Raw genomic sequence first — 20467 nt, forward strand, 5'->3', positions numbered from 1 at the left:
ATGCATGAGCCGCCTCGCCCGGCCTATTCATTTATTTATTTTTAGACGGAGTGGCGGGATCTTGGCTCACCACAACCTCCGCCTCCCGGGTTCAAGCGATTCTCCTGCCTCAACCTCCTGAGTAGCTGGGATTACAGGCTCTGCCATCACACCCGGCTAAATTTTGTATTTTTAGTAGAGACGGGGTTTCACTATGTTGGCCGGGCTGGTCTTGAACTCCTGACCTCGTGATCTGCCAGCCTCGGCCTCCCAAAGTGCTGAGATTACAGGTGTGAGCCACCGTGCCCGGCCTTAGTTATTCTTTTTTTTTTTTTTTTTTTTTTTTTTTTTTTTTTTTTTTTTTTTTTTTTGAGACGGAGTCTGGCTCTGACGTCCAGGCTGGAGTGCAGTGGCCGGATCTCAGCTCACTGCAAGCTCCGCCTCCCGGGTTTACGCCATTCTCCTGCCTCAGCCTCCCGAGTAGCTGGGACTGCAGGCGCCCGCCACCTCGCCCGGCTAGTTTTTGTATTTTTTAGTAGAGACGGGGTTTCACCGTGTTAGCCAGGATGGTCTCGATCTCCTGACCTCGTGATTCGCCCGTCTCGGCCTCCCAAAGTGCTGGGATTACAGGCTTGAGCCACCGCGCCCGGCCTTAGTTATTCTTAAATAGATCTGACATTTGACCTCTGTTGTTTTTTAGTGACAGGATCTTGTTCTGTCCCCCAGGCTGGAGTGATTAGTGATGCCCAGGATTTTTTTCATATGCTTGTTAGCTGTATGTCTTCTTTTGAAAAGTGTCTTTTCCTGTCCTTTGCCCACTTTTAAATGGGGTTGTTTTTTGCTTCTTAATTTGTTTAAGTTCCTATTTCTTATTTTAAAAATTTAAAATACTCACGGAATGTACCGTCTTAACCGTTTTTAAGTATACAACTCAGTGGCATTAAGTAGGATCACATTGTTGTGCTAACGTCACCCCCATCCATATCTTCAGAGCTCTTTCCATCTTGCAAAATTGAAGCTCTATACCCGTTAAAAATAACTCCAGGCCACGTGGAGAGGCGCGTGCTGCGCCCGCGGAACAGCAGCCACAGCGGCCACAGCGGCCCAGCCCGGGAACCGCGGAGCGGCCGCAGGTGCTAAGGCCTGAGGTGGAGGCGCCGCGAGGCTCAGCGGCCGGTCCGGGCACCCGCGCGGCTCCTTCCCTGCGCCGCGGCCGCTCCGCCGTAGGGTGGCCTCGTACGTGCGCCGGAGCCGGGCGGAGCTCACCTGTTGTGGTTTTTCCCATGACTGCCCGCCCCTCCTTCCTGCACCTGGTTTCTGTCGCCTTCTTGCTGGACGGTGGTGCAAGGGCGAGAAGGAACCAAGGGCACCGCCTTGCAGCTTGGGAAGTGGAGGGCGTGGGGTGGAAAAGAACCTGCACCGACCTCCCTCCTTCCCACCTTCTTATACTAAGGAGCCTGCTCTGCCCGCAGGAAGCCCCTAATTTCCCTCTATCAGAGTCTTCGCTCACCCCGCTCCCCCACCAACGCCCCCCACCCCGCTCCCCAACCGCCGCCCCCCACCCTGCTCCCCCACCCCCCAGTCCCCACCCTGCTCCCCCGCCGCCGCCCCCCACCCTGCTCCCCCACCCCCCAGTCCCCACCCTGCTCCCCCGCCGCCGCCCCCCTCCCCCGCCGCCGCCCCCCGCGCCCCGCTCCCCCCACCGCCACCCCGCGCCCTCCCCCAAACAAAATTAGCAGCTCTGCTGTACATGAACATCAACCAACCTGACAAAGCAAGAACTCAACCCCTTTTACAATAGCTTCAACAATAAAATAAATAAAATAAAATAAAATAAAACACTTAGGAATACACCTAAGCAAGGAGGTGAAAGATCTCTACACAAGGAAAACTGCAAAACACTGCTGAAAGAAATCATAGACGACACAAATGGAAACACATGCCATGCTCATGGATGGGTAGAATCAATATTGTGAAAATGACCATACTGCCAAAAGCAATCCACAAATTCAATACAACTCCCATCCAAATACCACCATCATTCCTCACATAAATAGAAAAAACAACCCTAAAATTAATATGGAACCAAAAAAAGAGTCCACATAGCCAAAGTGTGTCCTGTTTTTAAAGGTTTATCTTGTAGAGACAGGGTCTTGCTATGTTGCCCAGGATGGTCTTGAACTCCCGGGCTCCAGCCATCCTCCTGTGTTGTCCTCCCAAAGTGCTGGGATTGCAGGCATGAACCACGGTGCCTGGTCATGTTGAACTATGGTTACAAATCCAGCAATAAATCTTACATGGTCATGATGTATAGTCTCTTTAATATGCTGCTGAATTAAGTTTGCCAGTATTTTCTTGAGTTTTTTTTTTTTTTAAGGCAGAGTCTTGCTCTGTCCCTCAGGCTGGAGGACAGTGGTGCGATCCCAGCTCACTGCAACTTCCTCCTCCCGGGTTCAAGCAATTCCCTTGCCTCAGCCTCCAAAGTAGCTGGGACTACAGGTGTGTGCCACCACGCCCAGCTAATTTTTGTATTTTTAGTAGAGAGGGGTTTCACCATGTTGGCCAGGTGGGTCTCGAACCCCTGACCTCAATTGATCCACCGCCCCCCCGCCCCCGGCCTCCCAAAGTGCTGAGATTATAGGTGGGAGCCGCAGTGCTTGGCTTGTTGAGGATTTTTGCATCCTTACAAAACAAGGTTTGTAAGGGATATTGGTTTGTAGTTTTCCTGAAGTGTCTTTGGCTTTGGTGTGGGTCATGCGGGCCTCGTAGAATGTGTTAGGAAGTGTTTCTTCTACAATTTCCTGGGAAAGTTAGAATAGGATTGGTATTAATTCTTCTTTAAATGTTTGGTAGTATTCACTGGCAAAGCCATCAGGTCTAGAACTTTTCTTTGTTAGAAGATTTTCGATTACTGATTCAATTTTCTTACTATAGGTCTGTTCAGATTTTCTATTTCTTCGTGGTTTAGTCTTGGTTGATTCTGTGTTTCTAGGAATTTGTCCATTTCATCTGTGTTATCCAATTTGTTGCTGTACAATTACTTATGTTGCTCTTGCATAATCCTTTTTATTCTGTAAAATTGGTACTGATGGCCTCACTTTCATTTCTGATTTTAGTAATGTAATTCTTCTCCCGTTTTTCCTTAGCCCATCCGGCTAAAGTTTGTGATTTTGTTGATAATTTTGAAGAACTAATTTTTGGTTTTGTTGATTTTTCTCTGTGATTTTTCTATTCTCTATTTTATTTATCTCAGCTTTAATCTTTTCCTTCTGCTAGCTTTGAATTTAGTTTGTCCTTTTCCCACTTATTTAAATGATCACATTGTTGTTGATTTGAGATTAAAAGGATCTAAATGTTTATTGCTATAAACTTTCCCTCTTAGCACGGCTTTGGCTCCATCCGTAAGTTTTGGTGTGTTGTGTTTTTTTCCCTTTGTGTCTGTTTCCTAACTTCCCTTGCGATTTCTTCTTTGATCCATTCATTGTTTAAAAGTGTGTAATTTCCATAAATCTGTGAATTTTCCAGTTTTCCTTCTGTTATTGATTTCTAACTACATCCTGTTCTGGTTGGAGAAGATATTTTGTATGATATGTACCTTTTAAAATCTTTTGAGGCTTACTTTGTATCCTAACATATGTTGTATCCTGGAGAATGTGCCATGTGCCCCTGAGAAGAATGTATATTCTGTTGTAATCGGGTGGATTGCTCTGTATATGCCTGTTAGATCTACTTGGTTTGCTGTGTTTTAAAGTTCTCTATTTCCTTATTTATCTTCTGTCTGGTTGATCTATTTATTAATGTGAGTAGGGTATTGAATTCTGCAAGTATTATTGTAAACTGTCCACTTCTCCCTTCAGTTCTGCCGACGTTTGCTTCTTCATATATTCTGGGACTCAGTTACTGGGTGTATATATTTGTAAATGTTGTATATTCTTGATGTACTTACTCTTTTTTTTTTTTTTTTTTTTTTGAGACAGGGTCTGATTCTGTCACCCAGACTGGAGAGCAGTGGTGCACTCATGGCTCACTGCAGCCTTGACCTCCCAGGCACAAGTGATCCTTCCTCCTCAGCACCCCCGACTGGCTGGGACTGAAGGTGTGCACCAGCATATCCAGCTGATTTTTTTTTGTATTTTTCTTAGAGACAGGGTTTCGCCATGTTGCCCAAGCTGGTGTTGAACTCCTGGGCTCAAGTGATTCGCCTGCCTCGGCCTCCCAAATTGTTGAAATTGCAGGCACGAGCCACCATGCCCAGCCACATTTATTATTATTATTAATATTATTATTTTAATCAACATCTAATGTACTTCTTTGTCTCTTGTAACAATGTTTGACTCAAAGTTTATTTTGTTTGATATCAGTATAGCCAACCAGCAAACTTTCGGTTACCATTTCTGTGGAATATCCTGTTCCATCTTTTCACTTTCAAATTATTGGTATCTTTGGATCTAAAGTGAGTGTCTTGTAGACAGTGTATAATTGGATCATGTTTTTACCCTTTCTTTCAGTCTCTTTCGATTGCAGCGTTTAATCTTTTACATTTGGCCGGGCGCGGTGGCTCAAGCCTGTAATCCCAGCACTTTGGGAGGCCGAGACGGGCGGATCACAAGGTCAGGAGATCGAGACCATCCTGGCGAACACGGTGAAACCCCGTCTCTACTAAAAACTACAAAAAACTAGCCGGGTGTGGTGGCAGGCGCCTGTAGTCCCAGCTACTTGGGAGGCTGAGGCAGGAGAATGGCATGAACCCGGGAGGCGGAGCTTGCAGTGAGCTGAGATCCGGCCACTGCACTCCAGCCCGGGCAACAGAGCGAGACTCCGTCTCAAAAAAATCTTTTACATTTAATTACTGATAAAGAGGGACTTACTTCTGTCATTTAAAAATTTTGTTTACTGGGGCCGGGCACAGTGGCCCAAGCCTGTAATCCCAGCACTTTGGGAGACCAAGGCGGGCAGATCACGAGGTCAGGAGATCAAGACCATCCTGGCTAACACAGTGAAACCCTGTCTCTACTGAAAATACAAAAAATTAGCCAGGTGTGGTGGCGGGTGCCTGTAGTCCCAGCTATTCAGGAGGCTGAGGCAGGAGAATCATTTGAACCTGGGAGGCGGAGCTTGCAGTGAGCCGAGATCACGCCACTGTACTCCAACCTGGGCAACAGAGCAAGACTCCATCTCAAAAATAAAAATAAAAATAAGAATAAAAAATAATTGTGTTGACCGGGAGCGGTGGCTCACACCTGTAATCCCAGCACTTTGGGAGGCTGAGGCAAGTGGATTGCAAGGTCAGGAGTTCAAAACCAGCCTGACCAACATAGTGAAACTCTGTCTCTACTAAAAAAAAAAAAAAAAAAAAAAAAAAAATTTGCTGGGCTTGGTGTTGGATACCTGTAGTCCCAGCTACCTGGGAGACTGAGGCAGGAGAATCTCTTGAACCTGGGAGGTGGGGGTTGCAGTGAGCCAAGTTCACACCACTGCACTCCAGCCTGGGCGACACAGAGAGACTCTGTCTCAAAAAAAAAAAAAAAAAAAAATTGGGCTGGGCGCAGTAGCTCATGCCTGTAATCCCAGCACTTTGGGAGATCGAGGCAGGTGGACCACCTGAGATCAGAAGTTCAAGACCAGCCTGGTCAACACGGTGAAAACCCGTCTCTAGTAAATTTTTCTTTTCAGTCATTGTGCATTTCAGTTCCAGAATTTTGGGGGGCTCTTTTTAGGTTTTCTATTTCCTTATTGACATTTCCATTTTGATCTTGCATCTCCTTGACTTTTTCCACCTTTCTCCACAGATTCTTTTGTTTGTTTGTTTTTTTTTTGAGGCGGAGTCTCACCGTGTTCCCCAGGCTGGAGTGCAGTGACATGATCTCGGCTCACTGCAACCCCCGCCTCCTAGGTTCAAGCAATTCTCCTGCCTCAGCCTCCTGAGTAGCTGGGACCACAGGCGAGTGTGCCACCACGCCCAGCTAATTTTTGTATTTTTAGTAGAGATGGGGTTTCACCATGTTGGTCAGGCTGGTCTCGAACTCCTGACCTCAGGTGATCTGCCTGCCTCAGCCTCCCAAAGTGCTGGGATTACAGGTGTGAGCCCCCGTACCCAGCCTCTCCACAGATTCTTTTTGTTCTTTGAATACACACACACATACACATACACACACACACACACACATATATATATATATATATATTTTTTTTTTTTTTTTGAGATGGCGTCTCACTCTGTTGCCCAGGCTGGAGTGCAGTGGCACGATCTCGGCTCACTGCAACCTCTGCCCTCCGAGTTCAAGTGATTCTCCTGCCTCGACCTCCCTAGTAGCTGGGATTACAGGCGCCCAGCTAATTTTTTGTATTTTTAGTAGAGACGTGGTTTCACCATCGCTGGTCTTGAACTCATGACCTCATGATCCGCCTGCCTCAGCCTCCCAAAGTGCTGAGATTACAGGCGCGAGTCACCGTGCCCAACCTCTTTGAACATATTTCAGACAGTTGGTATGGAGTCTTTGTGTAGTGGATTCTCTCCCAGGTCTTTTTCAGGCACGGTTCCTGTTGGCCTATTTTTTTTATTTTGAATGGGCCGTCCTTTCCTGTTTCTTTGTACACTCTTGTGGGGTTTTTTGGAAAAAACTGGACATTTGAATATAATACTTTAGTGACTCTGAAAATCAGACTTTCCCGTTTCTCCAGGGTTCGCTGTTGTTTGCGTTTGTGTTTGTGTTTGTTGTGCTTTTTTGGTTTTGAAATTGTTGTAGACTGTCCTGGAGCCAAGGATCAGCTTGAGGTGTGACCGTAAGGTCTCCTCAGGTCTTTTCTGGAACCAGACCTTCCCCTGGGCGTGCTTGTAACTTTCTAATTCCCCTGCATATGCAGTTGCTTTTGAATGTCCTACTTTTTATTGTCTAGTTCCAAGAAGGGGAAATAGAGAGAAATTAAGGGGGAAAACATCACCAGTCCTTTAAGTCCCCTGGAAGTCACTTTAGCCAGCAAGGGAGGAGGGGCTTGTAACAATGGGAGAAGGTGGCCGGGCGCGGTGGCTCACGCCTGTAATCCCAGCACTTTGGGAGGCCGAGGCAGGCAGATCATGAGGTCAGGAGATCGAGACCATCCTGGCGAACACGGTGAAACCCACCTCTACTAAAAAATACAAAAAATTAGCCGGGCGAGGTGGCGGGTGCCTGTGGTCCCAGGTACTCGGGAGACTGAGGCAGGAGAATGGCGTGAACCCGGGAGGCGGAGCTTGCAGTGAGCCGAGATCGCGCCACCGCACTCCAGCCCGGGCGACAGCGCGAGACTCCGTCTCAAAAAAAAAAAAAAAAAAAGAAAAGAAAAGAAAACAAAAAACCAAAATCAATGGGAGAAGGTGCAGTAACAAGGGTTGCTACCTCTTTGTCTGTACTTCTGTGATCAAATGAAGCAATCAGTGATCGGAACAGATACTCAATATCTGGAGGACGGGGTCTCTTATGCCTACTCTGGTTCCTGATACCGATTTGTAAGCTGCTCCAGGAACATGTGCACGGTTGCCTGCAGTGGGGATGAGGCTGCTCCAGGAACATGTGCACGGTTGCCTGCAGTGGGGATGAGGCTGCTCCAGGAACATGTGCACGGTTGCCTGCAGTGGGGATGAGGAGTGGGGAAAAGGCAGCTGCAACGATGCTAAGAGCTCACTAACCAAAATTAACCACAATGTACCATCTGAGTCTTTTCCTGGAAGTTGCCTTCAATGGACTTCAGAGTTCCAAAATAGCTACATCAGACAGATTCTGTGAATATTATTGTCTAGGTGAGGAGAGAGATTTCTCAGGCTTCCTGCGCCTCCATCTTCCCAGAATTCTCTTCTTGGTCATTTTATTTTTAACAAGGCTTCTAAGACCATTCACCAGGGGAAGAAATGGCCTCTCCAACAAATGGTGCTGGTGCCACTGGATAGCCATAAGCAATGAAGTTGAAACTTTACTTCACACTACAGACAAAAATTAACTCCAAATGGATCAAAAATTAACTCAAGACCTAAATGTAAAAGTGAAAACATAAACTTTTGAGGAAAGCCAAGTAGTAAATCTTCATTTGGCAATGGAAGCTTAGCTCGGATATGCAAGAAAAGAAATATGGCATGCAGGAAAAGAAAAAATGGTTAAGTTGGACATCAAAATTAAGACATTTTTGTGCATCAAAGGACATTGTACATTTAAAAAACCATGGAATGAGAGAAAATATTTGCAAATCAAGTGTTTGATAAAGAACTTTATCTAGAATCTATACAGAACTGTTACAACTCAATAATAAAAAGACCACAAGTAACTCAATTAAACATGGGCAAAGGATCGTAATACTTTCTCCAAAGAAGATGTGCAAATGGCCAAATCAACACAGGAAAAGAGGCTCAGCATCGTTATCCGCCAAGGAAATGCAAATGTAAGCCCCGAGACACCACTTTATTCCTACTAGGATGACCATAAGCCAAACGATGGGAAATAAACATTGTTGGCAAAGATGTGGAGAACTCAGTTCTCATCTGCTGCTGGCGGGAATGGTAAGTGGTACAGTCACTTTGGAAACATTATGGCACTTCCTCAAAACGTTAAACATCAAGTTACCGTATAACCCAGCAATTTCCCTCGCAGGCGTATATAGATCCAGGAGAAATGAAAATGTAGGTCCACACAGAAATGTGTGCACAAATGTTATAGCAGCATTGTTCAGAATAGCCCAAAGATGGAAACAATTCAAATGTCTGTTGACTAGTGAATGGATGAATAACATGTGGTATATTCACACAGTGGAATATTCTCACATGATAAGGAATGAGGAATCTTGAAAACATTATGCTAATTGAAATAAGCCAGTAGGGGCCGGGCGCGGTGGCTCATGCTTGTAATCCCAGCACTTTGGGAGGCCGAGGTGGGCGGATCACGAGGTCAGGAGATCAAGACCATCCTAACACGGCGAAACCCCGTCTCTACTAAAAATACAAAAAGTTAGCTGGGCGTGGTGGCGGGCGCCTGTAGTCCCAGCTACTTGGGAGGCTGAGGCAGGAGAATCGCTTGAACCCAGGAGGCGAACCTTGCAGCGAGCCGAGATTGCGCCACTGCACTCCAGCCTGGACAACAGAGCGAGACTCCATCTCAAAAAAAGGAAAAAAAGAAGCCAGTCTCAAAACAAAACAAAACAAAACAAAAAACTCACATATTATACTAGTTCATTTGTATGAAATATCCAAAGTAGGAAAATATGTAGAAAGTAGATTACTGGTTGTTTATTGGTTTGGGTAGGGGGAGGGGATGGAAGCATAGAGGAGTGATACCTAAAGAGTATGGGGTTTCTTTCTAGTGAGAGAAACATTCCCAAATTGATTGTGGTGATGGTTGCACCACTCTGTGAATATACTGAAAGCCACATTAAGCCTATGGTATGTGAATTATATCTCAATAAAGTTGTTACCAAAAAATTGACAGCACAGTTTACACAGGTGAAATAGTTAAGACATACATAAACAGTACAATAAATGTGGCATTTCACCCTGAGTAAGACCTCAAAGCTGCTTGTTAAAGCGGTTGTTGGAAGGGCTGTAGCTCGCGGTTTAATGTGAGGTGATGGAAGGGAGGTTATCTGAAGTTGGATGGGGTGGAAGTTTGTCCTGCCAAATATGCATGGCTGTGGCTCATAACACACACAGTTGGAAGTGTATGCGTGTGTGCTTTGTGTTCACTTCTACTTTGCTTGATCAGCTGGACTGGGCATAATTTTCTGCATGCACATAGTGTTTTTGGCAAATGAAATCATGCACGAACAAATGCAAAAGTCACATTATGCTCAAGTTCCCTCAAATATATCAGTGCATTGAATAAAATTCCAATATTTATTTAGAGATGGAGTTTTGCTCTTTTCACCCAGGCTGGAGTGCAGTGGCACGATCTTGACTCACTGCAACCTCAGCCTCCCAAGTTCAAGTGATTCTCCTGCCTCAGCCTCCTGAGTAGCTGGGATTACAGGTGCCTGCCACCACGCATGGCTAATTTTTCTATTTTTGGTAGAGATGGGGTTTCGCCCTGTTGGCCAGGCTGGTCTTGAACTCCTGACCTTAGGTAATCCACCTACCCTGGCCTCCCTAAGTGCTAGGATTATAGGAATGAGCCAAGGTACCTGGCCCTAATATTTAAAACACATATTATAGCATAACTGACTGTAGCTGTGCGTTTATATTTAAAATGTCTCTTGGCTTAAAAAAACAGACCAACAATCTTCGACTTTAGTCCATTTACATTTAATGTAATTACTGATATATTTGGGTTTACATCTGCCATATTATTATTTGTTTTCTATTTGTTTCATCATTCTGTTGTTCATTTATTCCTTCTTTCTTAATTTTTATGGATCCATCAAGTGTTTTATTTTTTCTCTTCTATTAACGTGGTAGATAGCAAAGACGGCCACCACGCCTTACTTCTCCTTATATTCATGCACTTTTACAATGTGCATTTGTAGCTTCTCCTGTTAAGGATGGAAGTCAGGGGCCAGGCGTGGCGGCTCACAGCTTTAATCCCAGCACTTTGGGAGGCTGAGGTGGGTGGATCATCTGAGGTCAGGAGTTTGCCACCAGCCTCTCCAACATGGTGAAACTCCGTCCTCACTACAAAACACAAACTTAGCCGGGTGTGGTGGTGGGCATCTGTAATCCAAGCTACTCGGGAGGCTGAGGCAGGAGAATTACTTAAACCCAGTAGGCAGAGGTTGCAGTGAGCTGAGATCGCGCCACTGCACTCCAGCCTGGGTGAGAGAGAGACTGTTTAAAAAAAAAAGGAATTGAAGTCAATTTCTCCTCCCTTTGAAAAAGAAACAGCCTCTTACTTTAGCCAAGTTAATTTAATTCAGCAAAAGTGACAATGTGAAGACCTTGTCCTTTTAGAATCTTACAACTTTGCCACTGCCATATGTAGCATGCCCAGGGTAGCCTGCTGGAGGATGGGAAAGTGGAGGAGGATCACAAAGCATGAATGACTCAACGATGAATTTCAGATTAAATGTTCTAAAATGCAGAGCAGAGTAAACATCCTGACAACTGGAAGACTCTTGATTTGCAAGTGCTAGGTGGTAGACAAAGAAACACTTTTGCTCTGAACTCTGAAAAAGTTAAGCTTGGAGGACTCGGACCACAGAGTTTATAAAATGAAGGCATGAAGTAGGAAAGGAAGCAGCTATGGCATAAGAGCCATTTCCCCTGGGAAAGTTGTGCATGCCATAGCTACACAGGAAGAAGAGAATGACCCAGGACCCTAGGAGCAGGCAGATGAGGCATGGGTCGTCTAAGGGACTCTGTGTTCCCAGTACTTGGGCCTTGGCCCAGGAAGACACAAGGCTTGTGACAGTGCGTGGAGGGCCGGGCACGGTGGCTCACGCCTGTAATCCCAGCACTTTGGGAGGCCGAGGCGGGCGGATCACGAGGTCAGGCAATCGAGACCATCCTGGCTAACACGGTGAAACCCCATCTCTACTAAAAATGCAAAAAACTAGCTGGACGTGGTGGTGGGTGCCTGTAGTCCCAGTTATTTGGGAGGCTGAGGCAGGAGAATGGCGTGAACCCCAGAGGTAGAACTTGCAGTGAGCCGGGATTGCACCACTGCATTCCAGCCTGGGCGACAGAGGGAGACGCCATCTCAAAAAAAAAAAAAAAAAAAAAAAAAACAGACAGTGGGTAGAGGACATCTCAGTCTGTAGAGGCAGTGCTGTGTGTGCTTGGGGCTTATCACGTGAGGACTGCACAGAACCCGACACCCAGCACAGGGCTGGAGCACCTGGCCCATGGAGAGCAGACATTTGAGGTCCAAGGGAAATGGCCACAGTGATAGGCCCAAGGAGGCCTCCCGGAGAAAGCCCTGCTCAGGGCAGGCTGGGCAGCTGGAGAGGGGTCTCTGGGCCAGTCCCCACAGCACACACCCCACAGCTTCCGCCTGGCAGAGCATCAGACCGGCCACACTGGGATGGTCAAAGACAGAGGAGACCCTAACCCTTCCTGGTGCTGGAGAGTGAACTTTGGGGAGCCTGTGCAACGTCCAGACTTAGATCACTTGGATAGGCTGGGAGACAGTGAGGGTGGGGGGAAGCTTGACACACACCATCGACCCACGGGAGCCCGTGCTAGCCTGGGAGGCTCTGCGATCTAATCTAGAAACAGCTGAACAAACTGTAGGCACAAGTTTGTTTGCTGACACTATCTGTGGAAATGAGGGGTGGTGTTGACAGCAATTTCATTCATTGATGGACAAAGGACTTCTGTGCCTCTGAGTTGTAATGTGTCAATGTCAAAACCTCCACATTGATGTGAGAGAGGAAAAAGCCCCAAGAGGGGTTTTGGCCACATAATAGACTACACAGAGCGGACTCCCACGGCCATGGAGTGAATGTGGTCGGTTTTTGGGTACTGAGGTGGAGAGATGGCCGTGAGCTATCGTTGGGTGAAAAAGGCAAGTGACAGAACTCGAGGGGCAGTGTAATCCCCTTCCAGTGAGAAAGAGGAGAGAAAGCAGAAAGGAAGGGAGGAAGGGAGGCAGGCAGGCTAGAAGGAATGAATCTGGGGGCCTGCCAGTTGAGCCGTCTGCCCTGTGGTCAGGGCAGCTGCCAGCCCAGGCTCAGGGTGCCCATCTGAATAAAGGAAGAGGAAGACTCAGGCAGTCTGTGGCACCCACAGCACCCCACGGCCCAATCTCATTCCATCCCCACAACCCAGGGCACGCCAGTGACTTCCTTCCTTCCTCCTGAAATCGGCCCCTAGGGATAGGAGCCCATCCTCAGACATCTAAAGGGCTCTGTGGGAAACAGGGGTTGAGTCCTTCTTCCTGGCTCTCAGGACAGATTCAGACACGATGCACCAAAAGTTCAAGGTGGTTCCATGTTATTTGAAGCAACGTGTTTCTGAAGATCCTACACAATTGAATATGTACATGGATCAAGACTAATCTTTCACTTGGGGTGTGTGTGTGTGTGTGTGTGTGTGTGTCGTATCTTTCCACTTTAAGACCGTCTTTCATTTTCTCCACGACCTTGTGTCTGCTGCCTCACAGATTCTCAGACATTGGCCTGTGTGAGTTTCTCAGCGCCTGCACCAGCGCTGCGGCTTAACGCATGCCCATCTTTCACTGTGATAAGCGCCGAAAAGCAGTGTGCTCACGGAAAGCACTTGCAGACGTGAGCTGCTGGGACACAGCTGCCAGGGTGCAAGACACTGAGGAAGCAACTGTGGCAACAATTTGCGGACTGCCTCCATGGCGCCACCGTGTGACCAAATTGTGTCATGTGTCCACACGCCTGAGACCTGTCATCTTCAAGATCACTCCTCCAAGCAATTTAAAAAAAAATTTGAAGTGAGAGATATTATCTTCAAAAATTGTGCACAGAGTGAGGCCTTATGAGTGGTTTGTGGCATGCAATTTTAAATTCACATAATTTATGCGGATAGAGAATAAGAGCACACCAGGAGAAACGAGAGTTTCGTTACAGGAAAAGCTAGAGGGCCAGGCTTCTCTTCCACCTGTGACAGGATGCTTGTACCCAGAGAAGAGAACTTCTCCTCGGAGGAGGTGACAGCTCCAGTCATGACGGCTGTGCTGGATGGATGCTGCCTGCGAGAGCCTCTGTGTGGAGGGCTCCATGTGTGGACTTATTTACTTATTAATTCCACAGTTATTTATTTTGCTCCTGCCTGGCTGGCACTCAGGAGAGAGAGGTGCATGAGAAAGAGGTTCTTGCTCCTGTGAAATCTACTGGCTTCCCTCTAAGGAATGTACCATGCTTTTTGTTTGTTTTTAGAGACAGAGTCTTGCTCTGTCGCCCAGTCTGGAGTGTAGGGACACAATCATGCCTCACTGCAGCCTTGACATCCCCGGCTCAACTTTCTCCCACTTCAGTCTCCCTGGAAGCTGGGACTACAGGTGTGCACCGGCATGCTCGACTAATTTGTTTATTTTATGTTTTTCCATAGACAGGGTTCTTGCGATGATGTCCAGGTTGGTCTCAAACTCCCGGTCTCAAACAATCATCCCGCTTAGGCCTCTCAAAGTGCTGGGATTACAGGTGTGAGCCACACGCCCAGCCTGTAAGAGTCCACTTGTAAGAAATGTCCAGAAAAGATAAATTTATAGAGACAGACAGTACATTTGTTGTCACCAGGGCCTGTGGGGGAGAGTGGAGAGTGACTGCGTGAACGGGCATTGAGTTTTCTTTTTGGGCAAATGGAAATGTTATAAAAGTCAGATTTTGGTCCTTCCATGCCCAACCCAATTTGGGCCTCCCCTTCTGGATTACAGGAAACTCCTCCTCCTCCTCCTTCAACTTCTTGGATACTGGAGCCTGAGCTGAAGAATGTTTTCGTTTCTTTGCCTCATGGGCGCCCGTCACCTCTCCCCAGCCAGAGGCAGCTTGCTTGGCTCGTGCTGACCCCGGCAGGGAGCCAGGTGCCTTGGGTGTCAGCTCCTGTACTGGCCGTGAGGGCTCTGAACTCGGCACGTGCTGACTGGGGTAAGGCCCTGGTGATCCTGGGCCCGGGTATAGCTGCTGATGCCACCCGCACCCCCCGGGGCAGCTCCTCTGGACTCTGGGCCCACTCCGAGGCTAGTTCTCCCTGGTCCTGAGAACACTGTGGTGCCTCCTCACTTGGCTTCGGCTGACATTGTAGGGGTTCAGGACTAGACTCCGCTGCCTTTGAGGTGACTCCAGGTGTAGATCTTGCTGATGCTGGGGGGACCCTGGGCTTGGCTCTGGCTGCCTTTGGGGGTGACCCCAAACCTTTGCACCCTGCTGCAGACTGAGTGATCCTGGGCTTGGCTCTGGCTGCCTTTGGGGGTGACCCCAAACATTTGCACCCTGCTGCAGACTGAGTGATCCTGGGCTTGTCTCTGGCTGCCTTTGGGGGGACCCCAGGCCAGCCTCCTGCACACTTGGAGGAGACCCAGGCTTCCTTGTTTCTTCTGGGTTGGACTCGAACTCCACAAAGGCCAATCTCGCCCATGAAACTGAGGTGAGGCTCTCGGGCCATGAGATCCATGGCCAAGCCACAAAGTTTTCAAACCCCTGCACACGTACACTGTCCCCCTCCCCTCCCCCAACCCCAGAGAAAGACTTCTGATTCCTAGTTCCAAAAGGCTCTCAGGGACCTGGTGGCTCACGCTTGTAACCCAGCACTTTGGGAACTCAAGGCACGTGGATTGCTTGAGGATAGGAGTTCAAGACCAACCTAAGTAACATAGTGAGACCCTGCCTTTGCCAAAAAAAAAAACATCCCCGAAAAACAAAACAACCCCCCCCAAACGAAACAAAACAAACCAAGAAACCTCTCACCACCCACTTTCCTTCCTCCTCTGGCAGTTTATGGCAGTGCCAGTTTCCATGTGCCCCCACCAGCATTGAGTGTTTTTATTTTATTTTATTTTTTATTTTTTTGAGAAGGAGTCTCGCTCTGTCGCCCAGGCTGGAGTGCAGTGGCGCTATCTTTGCTCACTGCAAGCTCCGCCTCCCAGGTTTACACCATTCTCCTGCCTCAGTCTCCGGAGTAGCTGGGACTACAGGTGCCCGCCACTACCCCCGGCTAATTTTTTGTATTTTTAGTAGAGACGGGGTTTCACTGTGTTAGCCAGGATGGTCTCGATCTCCTGACCTCGTGATCCACCTGCCTCAACCTCCCACAGTGCTGAGATTACAGGCGTGAGCCACTGTGCCCGGCCTAGTGTTACCTATTTTTAAAATGTTTCCCTGTCTGAGAGGAAAGACATTATTCCATTGCTCTAGTTTGCCCATTAGCCCTGCACACCCCCAGCCACCTCTGTGATTTGCCTGCTTGGGGACTGAATGTCACCAGCCTTAAGGTTCTCCTGTCACCGAGGCCAGCATGCACTGACCACAAGGAGGCACTGCTCCCCTGCCAACGTCCTCTGGTTGCACCTGCTCTAGGACACTCAGCTGCATTTCTGGGCCAAGGCTGCAAAGTTCCACACCGGCTTTACAATCGGTAAAAGGCATCAGTACCCTGAGGTGGGAACTCAGGTTTTTAAAGCGTTTTTGTCGCTTCCAGCTCGGTTTCACCCATGGTCACTTGGAGCCAGGGCGGGGAATCTGCAGCTTGCAGAGGGGACCACTGCGCCTCCTGCCTGAGGCGGGCTGGGGGGTCATTGTCCTCGCAGCGTTCAAGATGAGTCTGGGACAGGACCCCACCACCCCCTCCAGATCTGTGGCATCCGCCAGGACCCCACCGCCCCCTCCAGATCTGTGACATCCTCCAGGACCCCACCGCCCCCTCCAGATCTGTGACATCCTCCAGGACCCCACCGCCCCCTCCAGATCTGTGACATCCTCCAGGACCCCACCGCCCCCTCCAGATCTGTGACATCCTCCAGGACCCCACCGCCCCCTCCAGATCTGTGACATCCTCCAGGACCCCACCGCCCCCTCCAGATCTGTGGCATCCTCCAGGACCCCACCGCCCCTCCAGATCTGTGGCATCCTCCAGGACCCCACCGCCCCCTCCAGATCTGTGACATCCTCCAGGACCCCACCGCCCCCTCCAGATCCTGGCATCCTCCAGGACCCCACCGCCCCTCCAGATCTGTGACATCCTCCAGGACCCCACCGCCCCTCCAGATCTGTGGCATCCTCCAGGACCCCACCGCCCCCTCCAGATCTGTGACATCCTCCAGGACCCCACCGCCCCTCCAGATCCTGGCATCCTCCAGGACCCCACCGCCCCTCCAGATCCTGGCATCCTCCAGGACCCCACCGCCCCTCCAGATCTGTGACATCCTCCAGGACTCCAGCGCAGGACGCGCTCCAGGAGCCGCTCCTTCGGGGCTTCCAGTGGGCGCAGTCAGGGCGCCGGGCGGGCTGCTGTGGAGCCCACGTCTGCGGGACGTGGCTGCGGGTGGGGAGCGGGCGGCGGGCCGGGCCACCGCGGCCACTGCCCTCGCCCTCCCTGGGCGGCCTGACCCCGCTCCGCTGCGCCGGCGCCCGCGCCTCTCTGGCTCCTTTCCCCGGACCGGGGAGAAAGGCGGCGGGGCTCGCCTGGGTCCGCGGGGCGAACGCGAGGTCTTTCCCGGGCGCTCCCAGGCCGGTGCATTCCCAGAGCCGGAGCCGTCGGGGCGGGAGGGACCCGGCGGGGACCAGCCTCCGCTAGAACCTGCTCTTGGAGGCTCCTGGATCGCGTCGTCTCTTGCTGCTCAAGGACACGCGAGGAAAACGGAGGCTCCCAGGGCGCGGTTAACTCGCTCTGTTGACAAAGAACCTCCTGGAGCCGAGTCCAGCCCGGCCCCTCGGAGCCCCGTTGGCCACCAGGCCTCAGGCTTGGCCCGTGGGGACTTGAACAAACACTAACAGTTCCCAGCGCTGGAGGCCACACCCCTGAGATGACCCCGGCGTCCCTTAACTTGCCTGCCTGGGAGAACTCCATGCTGCTTGTTCTGGCTGGCACCTGAGGCCAGGCCTGTCTCCCCTCCCTCTGGGAGGACGACAGTTTCCAGACGGGGAGCAGCACTGGGGCCAACAGTGCTCACACCAGCCCTTTGCAATTTGTCACTTTCCTGACTCCACTGAGCGCCCCCCCAACCCCTTCCCTATTCCCTCATTCTCCCTTTGAAACTCAACGTCGCCTCTACAAATCCAAGTTCGGTCCAGCTCAGGCCGGACTCTTCCCTAGTGCAACGGTGGGTACTGATGAAAATCTTCCCTTACCCCTGTAATTGGAGCCCGATTTTGTTTCTCTTTGCCAGGGTGGCATAGTGAGTGGTAGAGTCAGGATCCAACCTACTTCTGCCTGAACAGCTCCCCCCTCCATCTTTCAGACCATCCTCCAGCTTCCCCTTGACCCCCTCTCTCTCCCTTCCACCTGCAAATCTTAGTCGCCAACGAGAATGGCTGTACCAGGTACTTAGAGCAACAACAACAACTTACTGGAAAGAAAATTATTTTTTGTTGTACTTCGTGCTTTTTCTGCCATGTTTTGCCCAGGCTTTGTTTGCCCATCCTCTGATGCTCTGTTAGGATGTTAAAAAAAAATTAATATGCCTTTTTTAGGTTTATAGAAAAATTGAGCTGAAAGTACAGTTTCCACACACCCCTCCCCTCAGTTTTCTCTTTACGAACATCTTTCGTTAGTGTGGTACATATTCGAATTCCTGAGCCAGTATCAGTACATTATCATTCACCAAAGTCCTCCTTTATTTTATTTTATTTTTTTGAGACGGAGTCTCGCTCTGTCGCCCAGGCTGGAGTGCAGTGGCACAGTCTCGGCTCACTGCAAGCTCCGCCTCCCAGGTTCACGCCATTCTCCTGCCTCATTCTCCCCAGTAGCTGGGATTACAGGCACCCACCACCTCGCCGGGCTGGTTTTTTGTACTTTTTTTTTTTTTTTTAAATAGAGAAGGGGTTTCACCATGTTAGCCAGGATGGTCTCGATCTCCTGACCTTGTAATCCGCCCGCCTCGGCCTCCCAAAGTGCTGGGATTACAGGCGTGAGCCACGGCGCCCGGCAAGTCCTCCTTTATTATGTTAGGGTTTACTCCTTGGGTTGTAGGTTTGATGGATTTTGACAGATGCATGATGACGTGTATCCACCATCACAGAATCATACAGGGTGTTTCACTGCCCTAAACATTCCCTATGCCGCCTAGTTTTGCCTTTTCCAGGATGTCGTGTTTGGAGTGAAGCGGTACGTGGCCTTCACAGATTGGCTTCTTCCACTTAATGATACGGATTGAAAGTTCCTGTGTTTCTATCGCTTGATAGATCATTTAAGTGCTGAATAATATCCTATTGTCTGGATGTGTCACTATTTGTCCATTCACCTACTGAAGAACAGGTTTTCTTCCAAGTTTGGATAATTATGAATAAAGCTGCTCTAAACATTCATGTACAGGTTTTTGTGTAAATATGTTTTCAACTCACTTGGGTAAATACTAAGGGGTGTGATTGCGGCTTGTGTGGTAAGAGTATGTTTAGTTCTGTAAGAAACTCTCAGCTGACTTCCAAAGTGGCTGTACCATGTTGCATTCCCAGCAGCAATGGACAAGGGTTCCAAGTTCTCTACATTTTCACCAAAATTGCTGTTTTTATTTTTATTTTATTTTTGAGACGGAGTCTTGCTCTGTCACCCAGGCTGGAGTGCAGTGGCGCGATCTTGGCTCACTGCAAGCTCTGCCTCCCAGGTTCATGCCATTCTCCTGCTTCAGCCTCCCGAGTAGCTGGGACTACAGGCTCCCACCACCACGCCCGGTTAATTTTTTTGTATTTTTAGTAGAGATGGGGTTTCACCCTGTTAGCCAGGATGGTCTCGATCTCCTGACCTTGTGATCTGCCCACCTTGGCCTCCCAAAGTGCTGGAATTACAGGTGTGAGCCTCTGCACCAAGCTGATTCCACATGAATTCTATAATAGAGTTTTTAAATTTCTGAAAAGAAAATCATTGGGATTTTAATATGGATTGCATTGAACCTATAATAACTTTGGGTAGTATTGACATTTTAATGTTAAGTCTTGCAATTCATGAATATTAGGATCTTTCTATTTATTTATGTCTTTTGAAATTTCTTTCGGTATTGTTTTGTAGTTTTCAGTGTATAAGTCATTTGCTTCCTTGGTTAAGTTTATTCCAATTTATTTTATTCTTTCGGATTGTTTGCTTAATTTCATTTTTAAATTGTTCATTGTTTGTGTATAGAAACTCAACTAGTATTTGTTTGTTGATTTTGTATCCTGCAACTTTGCTGATTTATTAATGCTGACAGTCGTTTTTGTAGACTACTTGGAGTTTTCTACATATAAGATTATGTCTTTTGAAAACAGACATATTTTGCTTTTTCCTTTGCAATTTGGATATCTTTATTTATTCTTCCTGATTCCTTTGACTAGAATTTCCTGTATTGCATAGAAGTGACAAAACTGGGCATCCTTCTCTTGTTCCTGACTTAGAGGAAAAGCCTACAGTTTTTCACTGTTGTTTCATGAGGTTTGCTGTGGATTTTTTAAAAAAATATGACCTTTACTGTGTTGAAGTAGTTTTTTTCTTGTTTAAGCATTTTTAGTGTTTTTCAATCATAAAAGGGTGCTGAATTTTGTGTAATGAGTTGAGATTCTGTATGTGTGTGTATATATATATATATTTTTTATGTGATGTGTGCATTAGGGTCTTTGAATGTATACTGTTTATGTACATTATATAGTGTACTCTGTAGAATTAAAAAGAGAAATTATAGTTTGCAGAATACATTAGATTAGGAAACAAATCAAAATCATGACTTCTGTGACTGATTCCCATTGTTTGACTGTATCCTGTGAAGAACGTTAGGCAGAAGTACAAGTGATCTATTATCACCTCATGGGATTTCTGTAGAAATTTCCTACCTCCTCCCTTTGTGTCTCCCACAGTATGGGATGGAGCAAGAATGGAAACTGGGCATTCCAAATCTGCAAAGAGTGTGCTGTCTCTCCAGGAGCTACCATATCTCTGATGATGATTGGG

General features: G+C 48.2%; 1 pseudogene; it reads right to left on the reverse strand.

Annotated features, from left to right (window-relative positions):
- Positions 1-1008: 1008 nt before the first annotated feature.
- Positions 1009-15981, reverse strand: LOC144341298 (coiled-coil domain-containing protein 86-like; annotated as a pseudogene).
- Positions 15982-20467: the final 4486 nt, after the last annotated feature.

This window comes from Macaca mulatta, chromosome 6, assembly GCF_049350105.2.
Source record: "Macaca mulatta isolate MMU2019108-1 chromosome 6, T2T-MMU8v2.0, whole genome shotgun sequence".
NCBI lineage: Eukaryota > Metazoa > Chordata > Mammalia > Primates > Cercopithecidae > Macaca > Macaca mulatta.